Source organism: Podarcis erhardii (genome assembly GCF_964252035.2).
Source record: "Podarcis erhardii genome assembly, chromosome: 5".
NCBI lineage: Eukaryota > Metazoa > Chordata > Lepidosauria > Squamata > Lacertidae > Podarcis > Podarcis erhardii.
Genome location: NC_138509.1, coordinates 3,945,967 through 3,963,313, shown reverse-complemented (window position 1 = coordinate 3,963,313; position 17,347 = coordinate 3,945,967).

Genomic DNA, 17,347 nt, shown 5'->3' with positions numbered 1-17,347 from the left:
AAGCAACTCCCAATCCCCTCTATTTGTCCCTCGCACCTGGTATTCAGAATATATGTTGCCTATTGGATTATCTATATTTTATTTAAGATTCAGTTTGTATCCCATCATTCATCACTTCCCGGGGCCTATGGATAGGGGGGATCTATTCAGCATTCTTGGATAAGTCTTCACCATCAAAAAGGGATTGCAGTTTACATTAATATAGGTCCACAGCTAAGTGACAGGGGAGCAAGCAGGAGGCCTCAGGTTCATCTCACAACATCTACTTAGTTTAGTGTTTGTTTGTTTTTTAGCGGGTATGTGAAGTCCTTTGCTCGGAAGGTGAGAGGACCATGGCTCACCAGAGGAGACAATGCTGGGCTGGATAGATCAATAAGCTGACAATATAAAGGAACTTATGTTGTGAGCAGCACATCCTCCCAACAAACTTATTTAACTGGAGTCAGAAGTCTCTTTGGCATCATCTTGATGAGGAAGAATAAAAAGTTGGGGACGCAGGTTAAGGCCACAGCTGAGCCCAAAATGTTTCCAATTCCAACTGTCGAGCAAAGCCAGAAAAGAGATGGGCTTTAGGTTAAATAGATCCTTTTAAAGAAACTGATTGTTTACCACAGACTTGTATTCAGAAAAAAATATATTTGTGCTTTTCTGAGCCTCTGTCCCCTGCTGCTCTGAGGCAGGTGTTCAGATAGGAAATAATACAGGTTAGCGTTAAGAATACGGAGAGCTCCATTTCACACACTTCCACCTCAGCGGGTGAGACGCATCACTATAATTATTGTTCAAACCATACAGAAATGCCTCTAAATAGCTTCTGAAAGCTTTTTGGTCATGAAAGTCTCCCTCCCACTCCTCTAACACATCACATAAGGAGAAAGAGGATAGATATGAAATATACTATCTATGGAGAACACTGTCCTTCCTCACAAAGCAGTTTCACTTTTCTAGTCCATGCCTTTGTCGGCCAGATCAGTTGTTTTTACTACCTCGTCACATGTGGGAACCTCATTTTGTGTAATCCTGCACATACCTTGAAACAAGCCATTACGGACACGGCGGGGCTTAATTCTGAGCAAATATGCATATGACTAGGTTTGCTGGCCAATTTTCTCTTGAAAACATACCCCAAAGCAAAACACAATGCTAAAATGTCTCACATATTATTTTTTTGAACACTACAATAAGCTCAGTAGCATCTCTCCACAAAATACAGATATATCCTCCAACATGAATCACACATACAAAAGCAGGAAAACCTGGACCTGGGCAGGAGTGGAAGAGACCAGGGCTCCTGTACCTTTAAAGCTTGTGAAAAAGAAAGAATTTCAGCAGATACAGCTTGGGGTGGGGCGTTGAAGGGGGGGGATTCCTTCTGAGGATTGTGCTTGTTGGTGCAAACATACAGTATACATAGAAAGGAGAATTTCTGGATGCCAAGATCTAAGTTTAAATCAAGTTCTCTTGCGTGAGAGAACCCCAACAGAGATTTAAAGTCACAAAATATGCAGCAAAGTGTGGAAATACAGGCTGTTAGACCTTTAAAATATGTCCTTCCAGGAGAGTTCCAAAGTTTCTCATTTTTGCTAGCATGGGGAAAAGCCACACATTTGGTAAGCATACTTACACACTCTTCAAAGGTGTGGTGTATGTGCACATGCATCAGATAGAAATGTTGCACACGTCGTAAAACTTAGCTTAGTTACAAAGTGGTGAAAGTTCCTAGATTATTGGTTTGGAGGGAGGAAGAGAGTGAGAGCCTGAGCGGGAATTTGTGTGGGCAGATTGTGGGTTCATGAGGAGGAGAAATTTATCACAGGATACAGGCAGAGGGTAGGGTTGGGCTGAGAGAGAGAGTTTTGGTGTGGGCAGGGGGTGGGTCACAGAGAGCAAGAGAGGGGGGTTGCATTGCAATGGCCTGCTACAGTGGACTCTCAGGTTTTGTGTGGGCAGGGGGGAGGTCAGAGAGCAAGACAGGGGTTTTGCAGGGGCCTGGTCCGGTGTGGGAGAAGGAGTTTTTGTATGGGCAGAGGTGGATTGAATGGGCAAAGGGGGTTCTGGTTCCCTTCTGTCTGGTGGAGAGCTTTGAAGTCATTTCTGCACCAGGTAAAGTGATTTTTAGCCCCCAAATTTCCCACCAACCTGTCCTGTATTTTGCTTATTTTGCCCAACCAAAGGTGGCAACCCTAATCCAGTTACATTAGTCTAGGGTTGCCACATCAGTTAGTAAGGCCCAAGGACATGGAGAAGGTATTTGGTTTGGTCTGGGTGACCAAAGTATGCTTGATCGCATAGTTGATCTGGTTGTACTTAGTATGCGATAAGTGCAACATAAGCAAATCCAGTCTCATTTACTGTAAGATTAGGCATTTATGGATAAGTTCATGTCAAAGAAGCTATCCACCTTCTCTGGGACTCACTGTTTTCTGTGTAGCTTGACTTTGGAGTCTCTCTCTCCCCCTGTCCCTCATACTCACACACCAGCAAAGAAGGGAGAGACAAAACCAACACCCCACTTTCAGCTGTGCAACTGAGCATCCAAGCAGAGTCCCTCAATGCTCAGGGCTCCGACTCTTTTGGGAGGCATCTTTTCTTAGCTGCTAAGCAACCGCCCACCATGGCTGGCCATGTGGACAGCTGATTGCAAAAGAAGATTCCCACTGCTCCAATTTTAGCTTGGTTTTTCCTGAAAACTATGGAGGGTGGAGAAGTGTGGCTTAAGAACAGGTAACACAGAAAGGGTTATTTCTGAGAAAATGGAGAGGCTGAGCCAAGGGGAAAAAGAAAATATAACCCTATATCAGAGAGCAACAATATGAGGCAAATAACTTTTCGTTTAGCTGGTCATCTCATCAGGCCTCCTAGTGAAGACTGAAGGCTCCCCCCCCCCAGTCCTAAAAGGACATTTTAAAATGTGAAATGCAAATACAACAAACATATGTATTGGATGGGTGTGTCAGCATCACCCTTGAGCCAGTGCCACCAACTGGACTCACATACTTCAGCCCCGACTGGGCTAGGCGAGCTGGGTAGCACTTCCAGAGACCACCTTCTGCACAGGAACAGGTCAAAGTGCTGTGGACTCATCGTGAAGTATTGGAAGACACAAGATTTACCCACCCGGGAAGAATGGCAGATGAATTTGATGGACTGTATGGAATTGGCAGAAATGACTGGCAGAATCCGAGACCAGGGGAAGAGTTGGTGGAAGAAGATTGGAAAAAATTTAAAGATTATTTACAGAAATATTGTAAAATTAATGAGCTATAGAAAAATGGTGGAATGAAGTTATATGGCTTTGGCAGAAATGCTATAAGGAACTAGGTACAGACAGATTATTAATGTATTAAAGGGAAAAAATAAGGTTAGAATATGTTAAGATTAATTACAGGACAGAAAACAGAGGAAGATGGAAAGGAATTGCTGAAACAGTTAATTGAAGTGGAATACAAAAAGGGAGGCGAGAGGAAGTCAATGAAACAAGTGAATGAAAGTTAAGATTGAAAATATTGGAAGTATTTTTAATTGTTTTTGTTTTGTTCTGTTAATTCAATGTTTCATGTAGTGTTTTTGTTTTTGTATTTTATTAAATTGTCATGTTTAATTCTTTTTCTTTCTTTTTGTAATCTTTAAACTCTTAATAAATATTATTTTTTAAAAAAAACACAAAGTGCTGTGGACTCACAGCTTAGAGTTGTGAGCAGCGGATTCACTTCCACAAGAAGACAGTCGTCGCACAGCAGAGTATAGCAGAGTATAGCAGAGCATAAACGACTCAGAGAGCAGCTCTGTAGAATATCTTCTTTATTCTATCTACACCTATAATATACAACTATATACAGAGCTAAATGAGGTCTAAACTAAAAAACTGAACTGCCCTGAGTGTCTGCAGCTGCTCTTAGCAGCAACCTTATCTATACACACAATCTCTAACACTCAGTCTCTCTCTCTCTCCGACACACTGACTGACTGATGTTAGGCTGGAGCGGAATAAGTAGAGAGCAGAACACCGCCCCTCCTCTCTGGAGAATCAGCAGAGCACATCAGCAGATTCTTGGATATGGGAGGGGTGAAATCTCCTCAGGGTGCATTGAACAAGAATGTAGGATTTGCTGACTTAATGGCATGCTCTGCTTAAAGCGTGAGACAGCCTCATTCTTGGGGTCAAGATGTGAGAGCTTCCTCATGTTTTACTCCTTTTTTCTACAACTGATAAACTGACCCTGAAGTATTTATGCACCTGCTATGCTCCTCGTGACTTTCCAAAGAAAGAGAAAGAAGGCACTGAGAAATTACAGGCTGGTCCATCTGATCTTGTTGACATCCATCTGTTTTGAGAGACAATGGAGTGTGCCTCCAGGGGTGAAGTGAAATCTCTGTGCTACAGCACTGAAGTGACCCCCAGGGGCACAAGCCTGGGCATTGTGTCTGGAGGTCCTGGACTGCCCTCTTTCAGCCTTGCTGAACTGGACCAAAGGAAAGGAGGGCAATATGTTTAGCACTAACTGGGCTGCAGGAGTTGCTGGAGGGAGGCGTACAAGGTGCCATCCAACCATTTTAGGGACTATACTCTGGATTTGTGTAAGGTTTACTGCTTAACTCCTTCTTCTCCCAAATATATCCTGCAAGGCAGTGGATGCTTAGGACCAGAGTTTTCCTTCTTCTGGATGGACTGTCTTCCTAGGTTGATGAGCCCCATCTGCCCCTCACTTCCCTCTACAGCATGTGCAGAAACTGCCTCCTTGACCACTGGCCCTGCCCACTCAATCTGACAGAGCCTGTCTCTGCATGCAGGTGAAGTCTCTAACTCACCACAGGTTTGAGACCCATCAGCTACCCTCACCTGGTTTATCTGGTCAGTCGAAGCTGTTTCCTAGGGTGCTGACACCTTCTAGGAGCCACAGGTGAGAGCTGAATGATGGGTGGGGACCAAAGGCAGACAAACTACCCCAAAAGGAGCATAACGTGTCTCCCACCAGATGTAGTGCCCACCCTCCATACCCTATACACCCCACAATCTGATCTATACTAGAGAAGATTATAAAGCATCTATTTGTAAGCATATTGACAACAATGTCATGATTACTAGGAGCCATTATGGACTTGTCAAGAGCAAATCTTGCCAGACTAATCTTATTTCTCTTTTTGGTTGGGTTAGTGGATGTAGTTTTTCTTGATTTCTTGATTTCCACTAGGTTAGTGGATGTAGTTTTTCTTGATTTCAGCAAAGCAATTGACAAAGTCTCATACATGCACTAGCAAACTAGTCATGCGAGGGCTAGGTAACAACACAGGATCTTAAATTGCAGGAGGGGGGATTTCAGTAGAATGTTAGAAGATATTTCTCAAAGGTGGTAAGAGTAGTTGAAGGGTTGAGTAATCGTGGGCCTCTTCTCCTGGAGGTCTTTGAGCAGAAGTTGCTCTGTCTGCTCAATCTCACATTTTCTGCAGTGAGCAGGGGACTGTAGGAGTGACCTGCAAGACCCCTCCATCTCTGTGAGTCTTTTCTTCAGCTCAGTTAGAATTATTAAGTTGAAGTTTCTCTAAGCAAGCAGGATTGATCACATTTACTATAAAGATGCTGCATCTGTGACCCAGTTCGGATCCATGGGGGACATTTCCCTATCTGCCAAAAAGAGGTCTTGCCATTTGGATTGCTGTTCAAAATGTATTAGAGAAGGATTTAATTAACCTGAATACTCCCTACTTGTTCTACCAGCTGCTCCATCAGTTATGTGGTCCTTTTCTGGGTTTTCATGCCATTTCCAGATGTTGTTTTGCTTCAGCTTGCTGTGAACCGGATTATTGCTTGATTCATGAGCCTAACAGACACCAGAACCAGAATTTTTTAAAAAATAGTTCTGTAAGCTATGGGTCTTTGCTTTTCTGATTATATGCATAAAATACTATTTGAATAAAATACCATTTGGTATTTTATGACATTTTAGGTGACTTGTTATTTTTATTTTTATTTATAGTTTAGAAATTATTTATTGTAATTGTTGAGAATTTCTGTTTAATTATTTTTTGCTGATATTAAATTTTATTGTGTATTATTATATGCTAATGGACTATTGAATATTGCTTTATTTGATGTAAGTTGTTTATTTTAAAGTTATGTTTTTATTAACACATTTTCGTCTTAGTTCAGACTGTTGTAAAGTGTGTGACCTTTGTTGTGTCTTCATCTTGTAAACCACCCTGTGTATAGTAATATAGAAAAGTGGTATACAAATTAAAAGTGAAATGATAAAGAAATGAGATGCTGGGAATCCTTGAATCTCCTTATCACTACAATGGCACAAATGTTTCATTTGTGCAGTCACACAGTTAAGGGAATACACAAAACTTTTAGAAATGATTCCTTTTGCCGGCCTCTGGCAGACGCATACTCAAATTCTGGTTGTCCATTAGTGCGGCTATTAATTTTCAGTGACTGGCTGGAGGCAGAGGAGTGGTGGGAGGCACTAGCTGGGGAAGCCCAAGGGACACCCCAGAGGAGGAAGGCTCAGAGCCAGGAGATTGGTGGTGGGACACCAAGGAGAGGTCAGAGGAGAAGAGTGGGGGGAGAAGTTGTTGGATGCTGAAGAGGCAATGGGATTTAGTGAGCAAGGAGAGCCTGTGGCAGAGAGAGTTCAGACTCATAGGCTGAAGCAGATGGAGGGTGAGGAGAGGCTGCAGAAGAATCCCAGGAGATTTATCTCTCCTTCTGCAACAATCTCCCCTTGCCCCTTGTCTCCAAGGACGTGCAGGATGGTGCGTAGAGCAGAACAGAGAGTACAGGTGCTCAGGCTGCTTCGGAAACATCCAGCAGGGGAAGAGTCTTAGCGCTGGCAGAAGGAGGGCACCACCAGTCCTGGTAACTGCTCTATAGGGGCAAGACTTGCTGGAAAGTGATGTTGAGTTGTATGCCGTTCATTCTTTGACTAAAGAGTTAACTTCTCTGACAAACTCTGCTTCTTTCTTGCAGACCTGCGTCTGACTCCAGCCCTGACACACATATGTACTTCGTTCACAAATGCACTTTTGGATGACTGCTCAGTAGATCTGCTAAAAACAATGTAGATTGTTGTAGACCTGCTCTCCATTTTTATTAGGACCACTATACACTAACAGAACCCCAAATTTAACACAGGGTTCTGCTTTAAGCGTAATCTACCTGCCACAGTATTTTTCGGTAGACTGCACTCCTTATGAAAAGACGTTCAGGCATATGACAGTGAGGCTGTTATTGCAGTTCTGCTCCAACAGCAAAGTCACAAGAAGTCTCCAGGGCAAAAGAAGGGGAAATAGGTGCTTATATGTTTTTCTATAAAATGTCAGAAAGCTGCAACAGAAGTTGTTCATTCCTCATTTAAAAAGCGTGCAAAGAAGTGAAGGAATGACATAAGCAGAGTCACCTTTCCTCACACCGATGCCTTGAAGAGGTGCGCAACTGAGAGGAAAGATGTGGTCTTTGTCCCCCACAAAAAACCCACAGTTTATTATTCTTTGTGCAAGAAAAAGCAAGAGTGAAATGCCCTTAATATTCTCTATCATTCACAAGTTCCAATCCAGCAATGTCTTATTCATCAATCCTATGCATCCTATTTACTCACTTCAGTGTGACTTACTCCCAAGTAAATGTGCCTAGGACTGCAGCTTTACTAACTTAATGGGGTTCTAAACACAAAATCTGCTTGCAGAAAAATTATCGGGGAGGGATGTGGGCAAGTGGATTGTTTTCAAAGCCACCAAATTTGTCTAATCTTTTCCCCCAAGCCACTGAATCTAGTGGCCATTGCCACAACTTCTGTCAGGGTGACTCATAACTTCGTGATGCAAGCAGGAAGTTTCTTCTTTCTTGTCTGTCCTGGCAGCTAATACCAATCAATTTCATGTGACACTTGCGCGCCAAGGTCCCCCCAGGCCACCCCAATAACTCACACTTCACACATCAATTTTTGTTTAAGGTTTTTGACATGAATTTGGCCACAACTTTATTTAAATACACACACGTGAGTGGTTGCTTAGGCATTGGTTACGACTATCTGTCCTTGCCCCTGGGACAGAACTGACTTCGGGATTCCAGCGGAAGCCAGTCAGGGAGAACCATATTGGGGAGAAATGAAGCTGGGCATCAGTCCCCCATCTCTCACCCTCATGTTCCTGTGGGGCTTGCACGGCCCAAGTCCGATGCCAGGGCCTAGGACGAAAGGGATGGCAAGCCCCTGGATTCCTTTAACGGAATTCCCTTTCCGCACCACCATTGGAGGGGTAGGCACTTACCCCTCCACCAACCAATTTGAACCAATGCCTAACCGCCAACCGTACAAGTTGTGATGATTTGCTACGCAGTAGGCAAAAAAATGGGACGCGGGTGGTGCTGTGGGTAAAAGCCTCAGCGCCTAGGGCTTGCCGATCGAAAGGTCGGCGGTTCGAATCCCCGCTGCGGGGTGCGCTCCCGCTGCTCAGTCCCAGCACCTGCCAACCTAGCAGTTCAAAAGCACCCTTGGGTGCAAGTAGATAAATAGGGACCGCTTACTGACGGGAAAGTAAACGGCGTTTCCGTGTGCTGCGCTGGCTCGCCAGATGCAGCTTTGTCACGCTGGCCACCTGACCTGGAAGTGTCTCCGGACAGCGCTGGCCCCCGCCCTCTTGAGTGAGATGGGCGCACCAACCCCAGAGTCTGTCAAGACTGGCCCGTACGGGCAGGGGTACCTTTACCTTTACCTTTACCTAGGCAAAAAAACAAATGGCCCCAGCCAATCAGCCAAATGGACAAAATTCCTACGAGGCCCCTGCCCCAAAGCAGACGACCCCATGACAGGCATAGCAAGGTCAAAGGACAATGAACACCCCCCCCTTTTCAGGGTGCGCGCGCGGGTGATCCGGTGCACGCAGCCCAAGAGAAGGCGCCAGGCTGCGAGCCCTGCATTTAAGACCTCTGACCCCTCCCACACTTTAGCCACATAACATTCTCCCCAGCAACACTCCTTGCCCAATCACAGCATGTGGCCAATTTGCCCAACAACAGTGGGGTGGCCTTTTTGGCCCCCACCAGAACACGTGCTCTCTATTATGGAGAACACGCTTTACGAAACATGTGTGATGATTATTGACTGATTATTTCATTTCTAGGCTCAAGGAAGGTGGCCCTTCCTCAGGCTGCCCACAGCTGTGTCCCATTCAGCTGCACTCTCCACACCCAGTTCCAGGCGCAGGAAGTTTGTTGAGTTTCCCTGGGGGTCCAGAGGATGAAAGGGGAAAGGGCCCTTCTCCACTCACAGCTCTTTCTGCACCCTCTGTCCTCTCCTCCTTCTCCAGCTCTCTCTCTCTCTATATATATATATATCTGTGAATTGTATCTGTACTCATTATTCAGTTACCTACTTTTTCTTTAAAGTGTTCAGTGTGGTGGGTGCCAATGAGGGGTAATGATCATTTTAAACTTCTCAGAAATTAACAGCCAAGGCTACAATCAAATGAAGCTATACATGCAGAAGAGGAAGGAACCACAAAATCAAGGAGTGGCTTTTCTGGGAGCTCTGCACAGATCCCCTCTTGAAATTCTCCACCCTATTTGTGGGCAAGAGATATGGGGGGGGGGCATTTGAACATGTTGCTCAAAAGAGCAGCACATATCAGCATCCCATTGAGCTCTCGAGTTCCTCATTTAAATTGCTTTGGTTTTTATTAATTGGATTGTTTCATGGTCTAGCTTTGTTATGGATATTTATATTTTAATGTTTTGATAGGATTGTTTAATTGTATACTTTAATTAGAGCAGGTTTTTCTATTCTAATGTTTGTGTCCCTAGTTTTTATTCATTGTTAGACCACTTAGAAGCCTATTTTGGCATCAGGTAATATATTATATCAGCACTGCCACTCATACTGCTGAACAGCCAAGATGACTTACGGTTGAAAACGTTTCACTGGATCATTTTAAATGTGTTTGTGGGATTTGGGGAGGGGCGTTACTGGTTTGCTTTGTTCTTGTTCTTATTATGTATTTTGTGTTTTAGTTTTGTATTTTTAAAAATGATCTTTAAGGATGACCAAGGAAGATACCTGGCAGTGGAAATTCAGACTCATGGAGAAAAGATTTTGATTGTTGGAGTTTATGCACCAAATGAGGGGAAGGCTGAATTCTTCAAGAAGTTGCATGAGACTTTAATGGACTTTTTGGACTTCAAAATTATAATGATGGGCGATATGAATGGAGTTGTCTCCACAAACATGGACAAGGCCCAAAGACAAGTAATATCTAATGATGGAAGACTACCAAAGACTTTTTTTGAACTGACTGACACTATGGACCTGATTGACATTTGGAGAACTAGGAACCCTCTGGAAAGGGAAGGGACCTTTTTCTCTGAAGCAAAAATGACATGGACTAGAATCGACCAAATCTGGATTTCTAGTAATTTGGCATCAAGGGTTAAAAAAACAGAAATTTGCCCAAAAACCTGTTCCGACCATAATGCTGTGAAGATGGAGATGAAACTGACAACATCTGGAACCTTTAGATGGAGAATGAATGACACTCTTTTTGGAGATGAAGAAATTTGTAAAAAGGCCCAAAAGACACTTAAAGACTACTTCGAGATAAATCTGAGATCAGATGTCGAAAAAAGAGTAATTTGGGACGCAAGCAAAGCCGTGATGCGCGGCTTCCTAATACAACAGAATTCAATAAAGAGGAAAAAACAGAATGAGAGGAAAGAGAAAATTTGGAACCTAATAAAAGAAGGGGAGAAGAAACTGAGATCTAAGCCTAACTCACATGAGATTTTAAGAGAAATAAAGTTTTATCAAACACAATATATGGAACTGATGAATCAGGAAATAGAATGGAAAATAAAACAAATGAAGCAAAAGACCTTTGAGTCAGCAGATAAATGTGGGAAGCTACTGTCATGGCAATTGAAAAAGAGACAAAAGCTAAATACGGTGACATCACTCGAAGTAGATGGGAAGTTTATTAATAAACCAAATGAGATAAGTAACTGTTTTCAAAGTTTTTTTAAGAAATTATACAAACAAGGGCCAAAAAATGAACAACAGATAGAAGAATTTATTGAAAAATATGGCCTACCAAAAATTTCGGGAAAAAACAGAAGGAGTTTGAATGAGAAAATTACAGACCAAGAAATAGAGAGTGCCATTCAGGATATGCAACTAGGGAAATCACCAGGACCAGATGGACTAACTGCGAAATACTATAAAGCACTGAAGGAATGGCTAGTACAACCATTGAAAGAAGTTTGTAACCAAATCTTGGAGGGGAAAAAGGCTCCCGAATCGTGGAAGGAAGCATTCATCTCACTTATACCGAAGACAGAAACTGAGAAACATCAAGTTAAGAACTACCGCCCTATATCACTTTTGAATGTGGATTATAAAATTTTTGCAGACATTTTAGCAAAAAGATTTAAAAAAGTTTTGTTAGAGGAGATTCACAGGGACCAAACAGGCTTTCTACCAGGTAGACAATTGTCAGACAATGTGAGGAACATTATAGACATTTTAGAACTCCTGGAAACTGACATAAATAGAAAGGCTGTTTTGATTTTTGTGGACGCAGAGAAAGCCTTTGACAACATTTGTTGGAGTTTTATGAAGAGGAATCTCCAAGGGATGGGGGTAGGCAAAAACTTTGAAAATGGTATAGGTGCAATATATTCTGAGCAAAAGGCTAAACTAATTGTAAATGGTATGGTTATGGACGAGATTCCAATAGAGAAAGGGACACGACAGGGATGCCCAATATCCCCCCTATTGTTTATATCGGTACTGGAGGTTTTCCTGAACATGATTAGAAGGGACCAGATGGTTAAAGGAATACAGGTCGGAACTAAACAATATAAGTTAAGAGCATTTGCAGATGATCTAGTTTTGACACTACAACAGCCAGAAGCCAGTACAAAAAGAGTTTTGGAACTAATTGAAATATTTGGTCAAGTAGCAGGTTTTAAATTAAACAAACATAAGACAAAAGTCTTGGAAAAAAATCTAACGATGGGGGGAAAAGATAGCTTTCAAAGAGAAACCGGTTTGGAAATTGCAAAAAGAGTAAAATATCTGGGGGTGAACTTAACATCTAAGAATGTGAACTTATTTAAAGATAATTATGAGAAATGTTGGTTGGAAGTGAAGAAAGATTTCGATATATGGTCTAGGCTGAGACTTTCCTTGTTAGGCCGAATTGCTGTTATCAAGATGAATGTACTGCCGAGATTGTTATTTCTGTTCCAGACATTGCAAATTTTAGACAAGATGGATTGTTTCAAGAAGTGGCAGAAAGATATATCTAAATTTGTCTGGCAGGGCAAAAAACCCAGAATAAAATTTAAGATTCTGACCGATGCAAAGGATAGAGGGGGCTTTGCCCTGCCGGACTTAAAACTTTACTATGAAGCAGCAGCTTTCTGCTGGCTGAAACCATGGCTACTTCTTGAGAATACAGATATTCTGGATCTGGAAGGTTATGATAACAACTTTGGTTGGCATGCATATCTATGGTATGACAAGGTAAAGGTACATAGAAACTTTAAAAACCATATTGTCAGGAAAGCACTGTATAATGTATGGAATAGATATAAAGATTTGTTAGAGAGTAAAACCCCCAGGTGGTTGTCACCAATGGAAGCCAAGGCGGTAAAAAGACTGAACATGGACTCAGATTGGCCAAAATATTGTGAAATTATAGAATATGATGGTGAAAACCTGAAACTACAGAGTTCTGAGAAATTGAAACCTAAAGTCCGAGACTGGTTACATTATTACCAGATTAATGAAACCTTTAAGCAGGACAGGAAACTAGGATTTCAGAAGGAGAGGTCAAAGTTAGAAACAGAATTGCTAGAACCCAATACTAAGAATTTGTCTAGAATGTATAATTTGCTGCTAAAATGGAACACACAGGATGAAACGGTTAAATCAGCTATGATTAAGTGGGCACAAGATGTTGGTCATGATATTATGTTTGCTGACTGGGAGCAGTTATGGACCACAGGTATTAAATTTACGGCATGTAGTGCCTTGAAAGAGAATATAATGAAAATGATCTATAGGTGGTACATGACCCCAGTCAAGCTTGCAAAGATATATCATTTGCCCAATAACAATTGCTGGAAGTGTAATGAATGCGAAGGAACTTTTTATCATCTTTGGTGGACCTGCCCGAAGATTAAGGCCTACTGGGAAATGATCTATAATGAAATTAAGAAAATCCTTAAGTGGACATTTATAAAGAAACCAGAGGCTTTTCTCTTGGGCATGGTGGGCCAAACGGTTCCAAAGAAAGATAGAACATTCTTTATGTACGCAACAACAGCAGCAAGAATTCTTTTGGCGAAGTATTGGAAGACTAAAGAAGTACCTACTCTGGAAGAATGGCAGACCAAGGTGACTGAATTCATGGGACTGGCAGAGATGACCGGCAGAATCCGTGACCAGAAGAGAGAGACAGTGGAAGAAGACTGGAAAAAATTCAAAATCTATCTTAAAAATTGCTGCAAAATTTCGGAATGTTAAGATGTCAAGGGATTGGATATAAAGAATTACAGCTGTAAAATTTGAAATTTAGGGGGGGGAAAAAAGCTTTAAAGAGAATTAAATATAAAAAGGGATGAAGGATTGCTAAAAAATTTTAAAATAAGGATGCAGTGAAGGGGAGGTTTGGGGAAGTCGTGTTATGTTTGTTTGTTTTTTGTTTATGTTGTAAAATTATTAAAAATTATTTTTTTTAAAAAAATAGTTTTGTATTTTTATGCTGTGAACCACCCTGAGATCTTTGGGTGAAGGGTGGTATACAAATTTAATAAATAAATAAAACCAATAATAAAATTCTGTCCCAAATTAAAATAAGAGCACTGCCAGGATGGTTTTAGGGCCATAAGGTTATGGGAAACTCCTATGGCGGCCTGATGCTGACTTGAACAAAACACCATCAGGACCCAGGGACATTTCAAGAATATTTTAATTTTAAACAAAAAAACAAGCACCCACTGCCCAAGAGTTAGAATGCAGGCAAGTGGGGAAAACAAGCCACATGAACATTAAGAAACCTAAACAATCATTGGGGAATAAGTATGCAACATTCCAGGAAGGAAAGATAATTCTTGCAGAAAAATACACCACTTGCCCCCCAAAGCCACACGGCCCTTCTATTTTCATTTTAGAGCCAATTGTAATGGAAAGATCAGCCGTGGAGATAGTATTCTATGGTTTTTACCCTAAGTGATGCAGCATTCCATAAACCTCAATTTAGAAAGACTTTCCATGAAGTAAACATTTTTAGGCTTCAAGAAGCTTTCATCCTGATCCTTCCTGACAAGAGTTTACGGGTTCACCACTTCCTTTCTCTCTCCTCCTAAGAGGCTGGGAAAAGGCACTGGTGGGATCTGAAGGGTATTAGGATCCAGAATGCATGGACCAAGTTACACAGGGCTGCTTCATAAGGGAAGCTGCAGGAGCCAGCGGTACTGTGCTTGCGGGAGAGGGAAACAGGAAGCCTGGGAGAAGCAACGTCTGGTCTGAAGAAGCAAATTGGCAGCTCTTTCCCTTCTCAGGGAGGAGAGAAGCACGCAAAACAGGAGCTGGGGGTGTCGTGGACTACTTATGTAGGCTTTGTCTAAAAGTGAAAAATCTTCTCTAGGCAACATGCAAACATTAAACAGAAAGCAGTATTCGAAGCACAAGGAAAACACAGCAACAAAGATCCAGCAGGAGCCCCATCAGTTCCACCCAGCTGGTGAGCCATAGCAGACCGGAGAACGCAGGAGGGAGGGAGGGAGGGAGGGAGGGAGGGGGTCAAGGCCAAAGGAGCTGCTCCTGACACCTGCTTTTTCACCCCAGAAGCTGCTTCCAGACACTGCCTGTCCACACAGTGGGCAGTTTTCAAACATCACAAGCCACACTCTGGGAAAGGCTAATTATGGATAACAACCTTGTTTCATAAAGCAGGCATTCATTCTCATGGGGGGGGGGCATTTTAGTGCAAAACCTCTAGAGGCTGGGGAAGTCTATCCTATTCTCTCATTATTGTGCCTTATATATACACACACAGCTTTATTGTGGTCCATATACCCAAAATACACAGTACAACATAGTGTATATCAACAGTTTTCAAAAATTAAAAATCTTTATATAGAGACAAATTCTAAAGTGATTTTCACAGTAAAAGAGTACTGGTTTTATGTATACAGGTTATCACACCTAAGAAGGTATGGACATTTATTATTATTCCTATATAGTAAATATACCACAGTGATGGTTTGATACAAGCAGCAATTCACAGGATTCACTCAACTGTTCTTTCTCGTGACAGAAAGCTTAGGCTTATTTTAGTCACTCCATGGACTAAATGACAGCGCAAGAGGGTAGATTTTCCAATTACTTTTGTCCTGACAGAATCGCACCTCCCTTCTTCATTTAGCAGAATTGTCTGCCACCTGTCTGGGTCATATGTTCCATATGTCTGTGAGAAAGAAGGCACTCCAGGCTAGTTCTTCCTGGACCAGTTTGTCATTTGGAAGGAATATCCTAATGGAAAGCTCAGTGAAAAGGGAAAAAAGAGGGTGAATAAAGAGCAGTGAGTGTGGGGAGGTCCTTTTCTCATCGCCTGGACCCCCTGGGAAACTCAACACACCTGCTGCCCCTGGAACTGGGTGTGCAGAGTGCAGCTGAGTGGGACACAGCTGTGGGCAGCCTAAAGAAGTCTCTCCCCCCCCCCTCGCCGTTGGGGCTGCCAATAAAAAGCAATCCTAGAGTGAGAGACTAGAGGGATGGTCCACTCTTTTCAGGAACTCTACTTGTTGTGAGACTTTTGTGGGTGAGCAGTGTTTGTCTGGTGACAACCTGGAGGCTGGAAGGGAGGGTATGTCAAAAGGAAAATGAATTGAAATTTATTTATTTATATTAGTAACTTTGTATTAATGTAGCATTTTTATATGTAACTCTGTATTTTTGTAATATTTTGTTTAAGTTGTCTGTTGTTGCTTCAGTTTTCTGTGCACAGCTTAGACATATTTAAAATATATTAAGCGGTATAGAAATTAAATAATCAATCCATCAATCAATGAAGAAATCCTACTACATGCCTAGTCAGTAAGGAGAAAGCCGCAGGAAAGCTGACTGGCTATTCATGCTTGAGGGCTTTTGTGACATCACTAGCCAATACACTAATCTGATCCATCACTTCACACCATCTAGCATGATTCCAACTTCCAACACTGCAAAATCAGTTTAATGAATAGTTGACCAAGTATCCTTAGGATAAGAAAAGGCTCAGGAATATACGCTACACAGATCTGGAGTGGAGTCACCTTGTATGCGTCTTTCCAGCAGCTCCTGCAGCCAAGCTGTTGCCAAATTTATTTATTTATTTATTTATTTATTTATTTATTTATTTATTTATTTATTTATTTATTTAGTATACCCCATCTGACTGGGCTTCCCCAGTCACTCTGGGCGGCTTCCAAGAAAATATTAAAATACAGTAATTGTTCTGTTCTCCTTTGTCTGGTGTTAGACATCTAGGGGTTAGACATCAGCAAGCCAAGGACCCAGCGGCATAGGAAGGGGGGTGCGGGGGTGCGGCATGCCCCGAGTGCCATACTGAAGGGGGGGGAACATTCGGTGGGCCGGCCACACACCGTTGCCCCTGCTCCCGGCTGGAGGAGGCAGGCAAGGCAGGGGAGAGGACGAGCTGCAAAGTGGCGCAGCTCCCTCCTTTCCCCCGACAGGAAGTGCAGCACCAGGAAAGGGGGCGGGAAAAGCTTCTGGCCTCATCCTGGCCCCCAGGGACATACACCGCATCTTCTGCCTTAAACGTCACTAGGGTGTGTGCTCTTGGGGGGATGGAATCAACCAAAGAAATGAATGCAAGAAAGCAAGATACGTACTCTGAGGTGGGGGAATCTTCGTGAAACGAGAAATGCTGGTGGCCACTAGCTTCCTTTCTGCCTCACTTCCCCAAAGGGCATAATATCGGAGGTCCTGCGGGAGGAAAGAGTGTCTCAGAGTCAGGGGCCAGTCTGGGCCAAAGCGGTCCTGTGCAAAGGGAAGTGAAAGCAGAGGACATACCTCTTTGTCCTCCTCCTTTTCTGCGCCCCCAAGAACATGATCCTATGCAGGAAAGCACTGACCATATCGCAGCTGAAATGGGGTCCCATGAAACTGGAGAGAGAACGGGAAGGGGTTAGATGCTGCCTCCTCCAAGTTTCCCTTGCCCCCTTCTTCCTCCTGCCTGCTTTCGCCCACCTGGAGCTACCCCTGGAGCTCTGCCCCCACCCCCCGCAACCCCACCCACCCCAAAGACCCCACTCACTTCAGCTGAAGGAGGGCTTCCTGGGCCAGGCTCA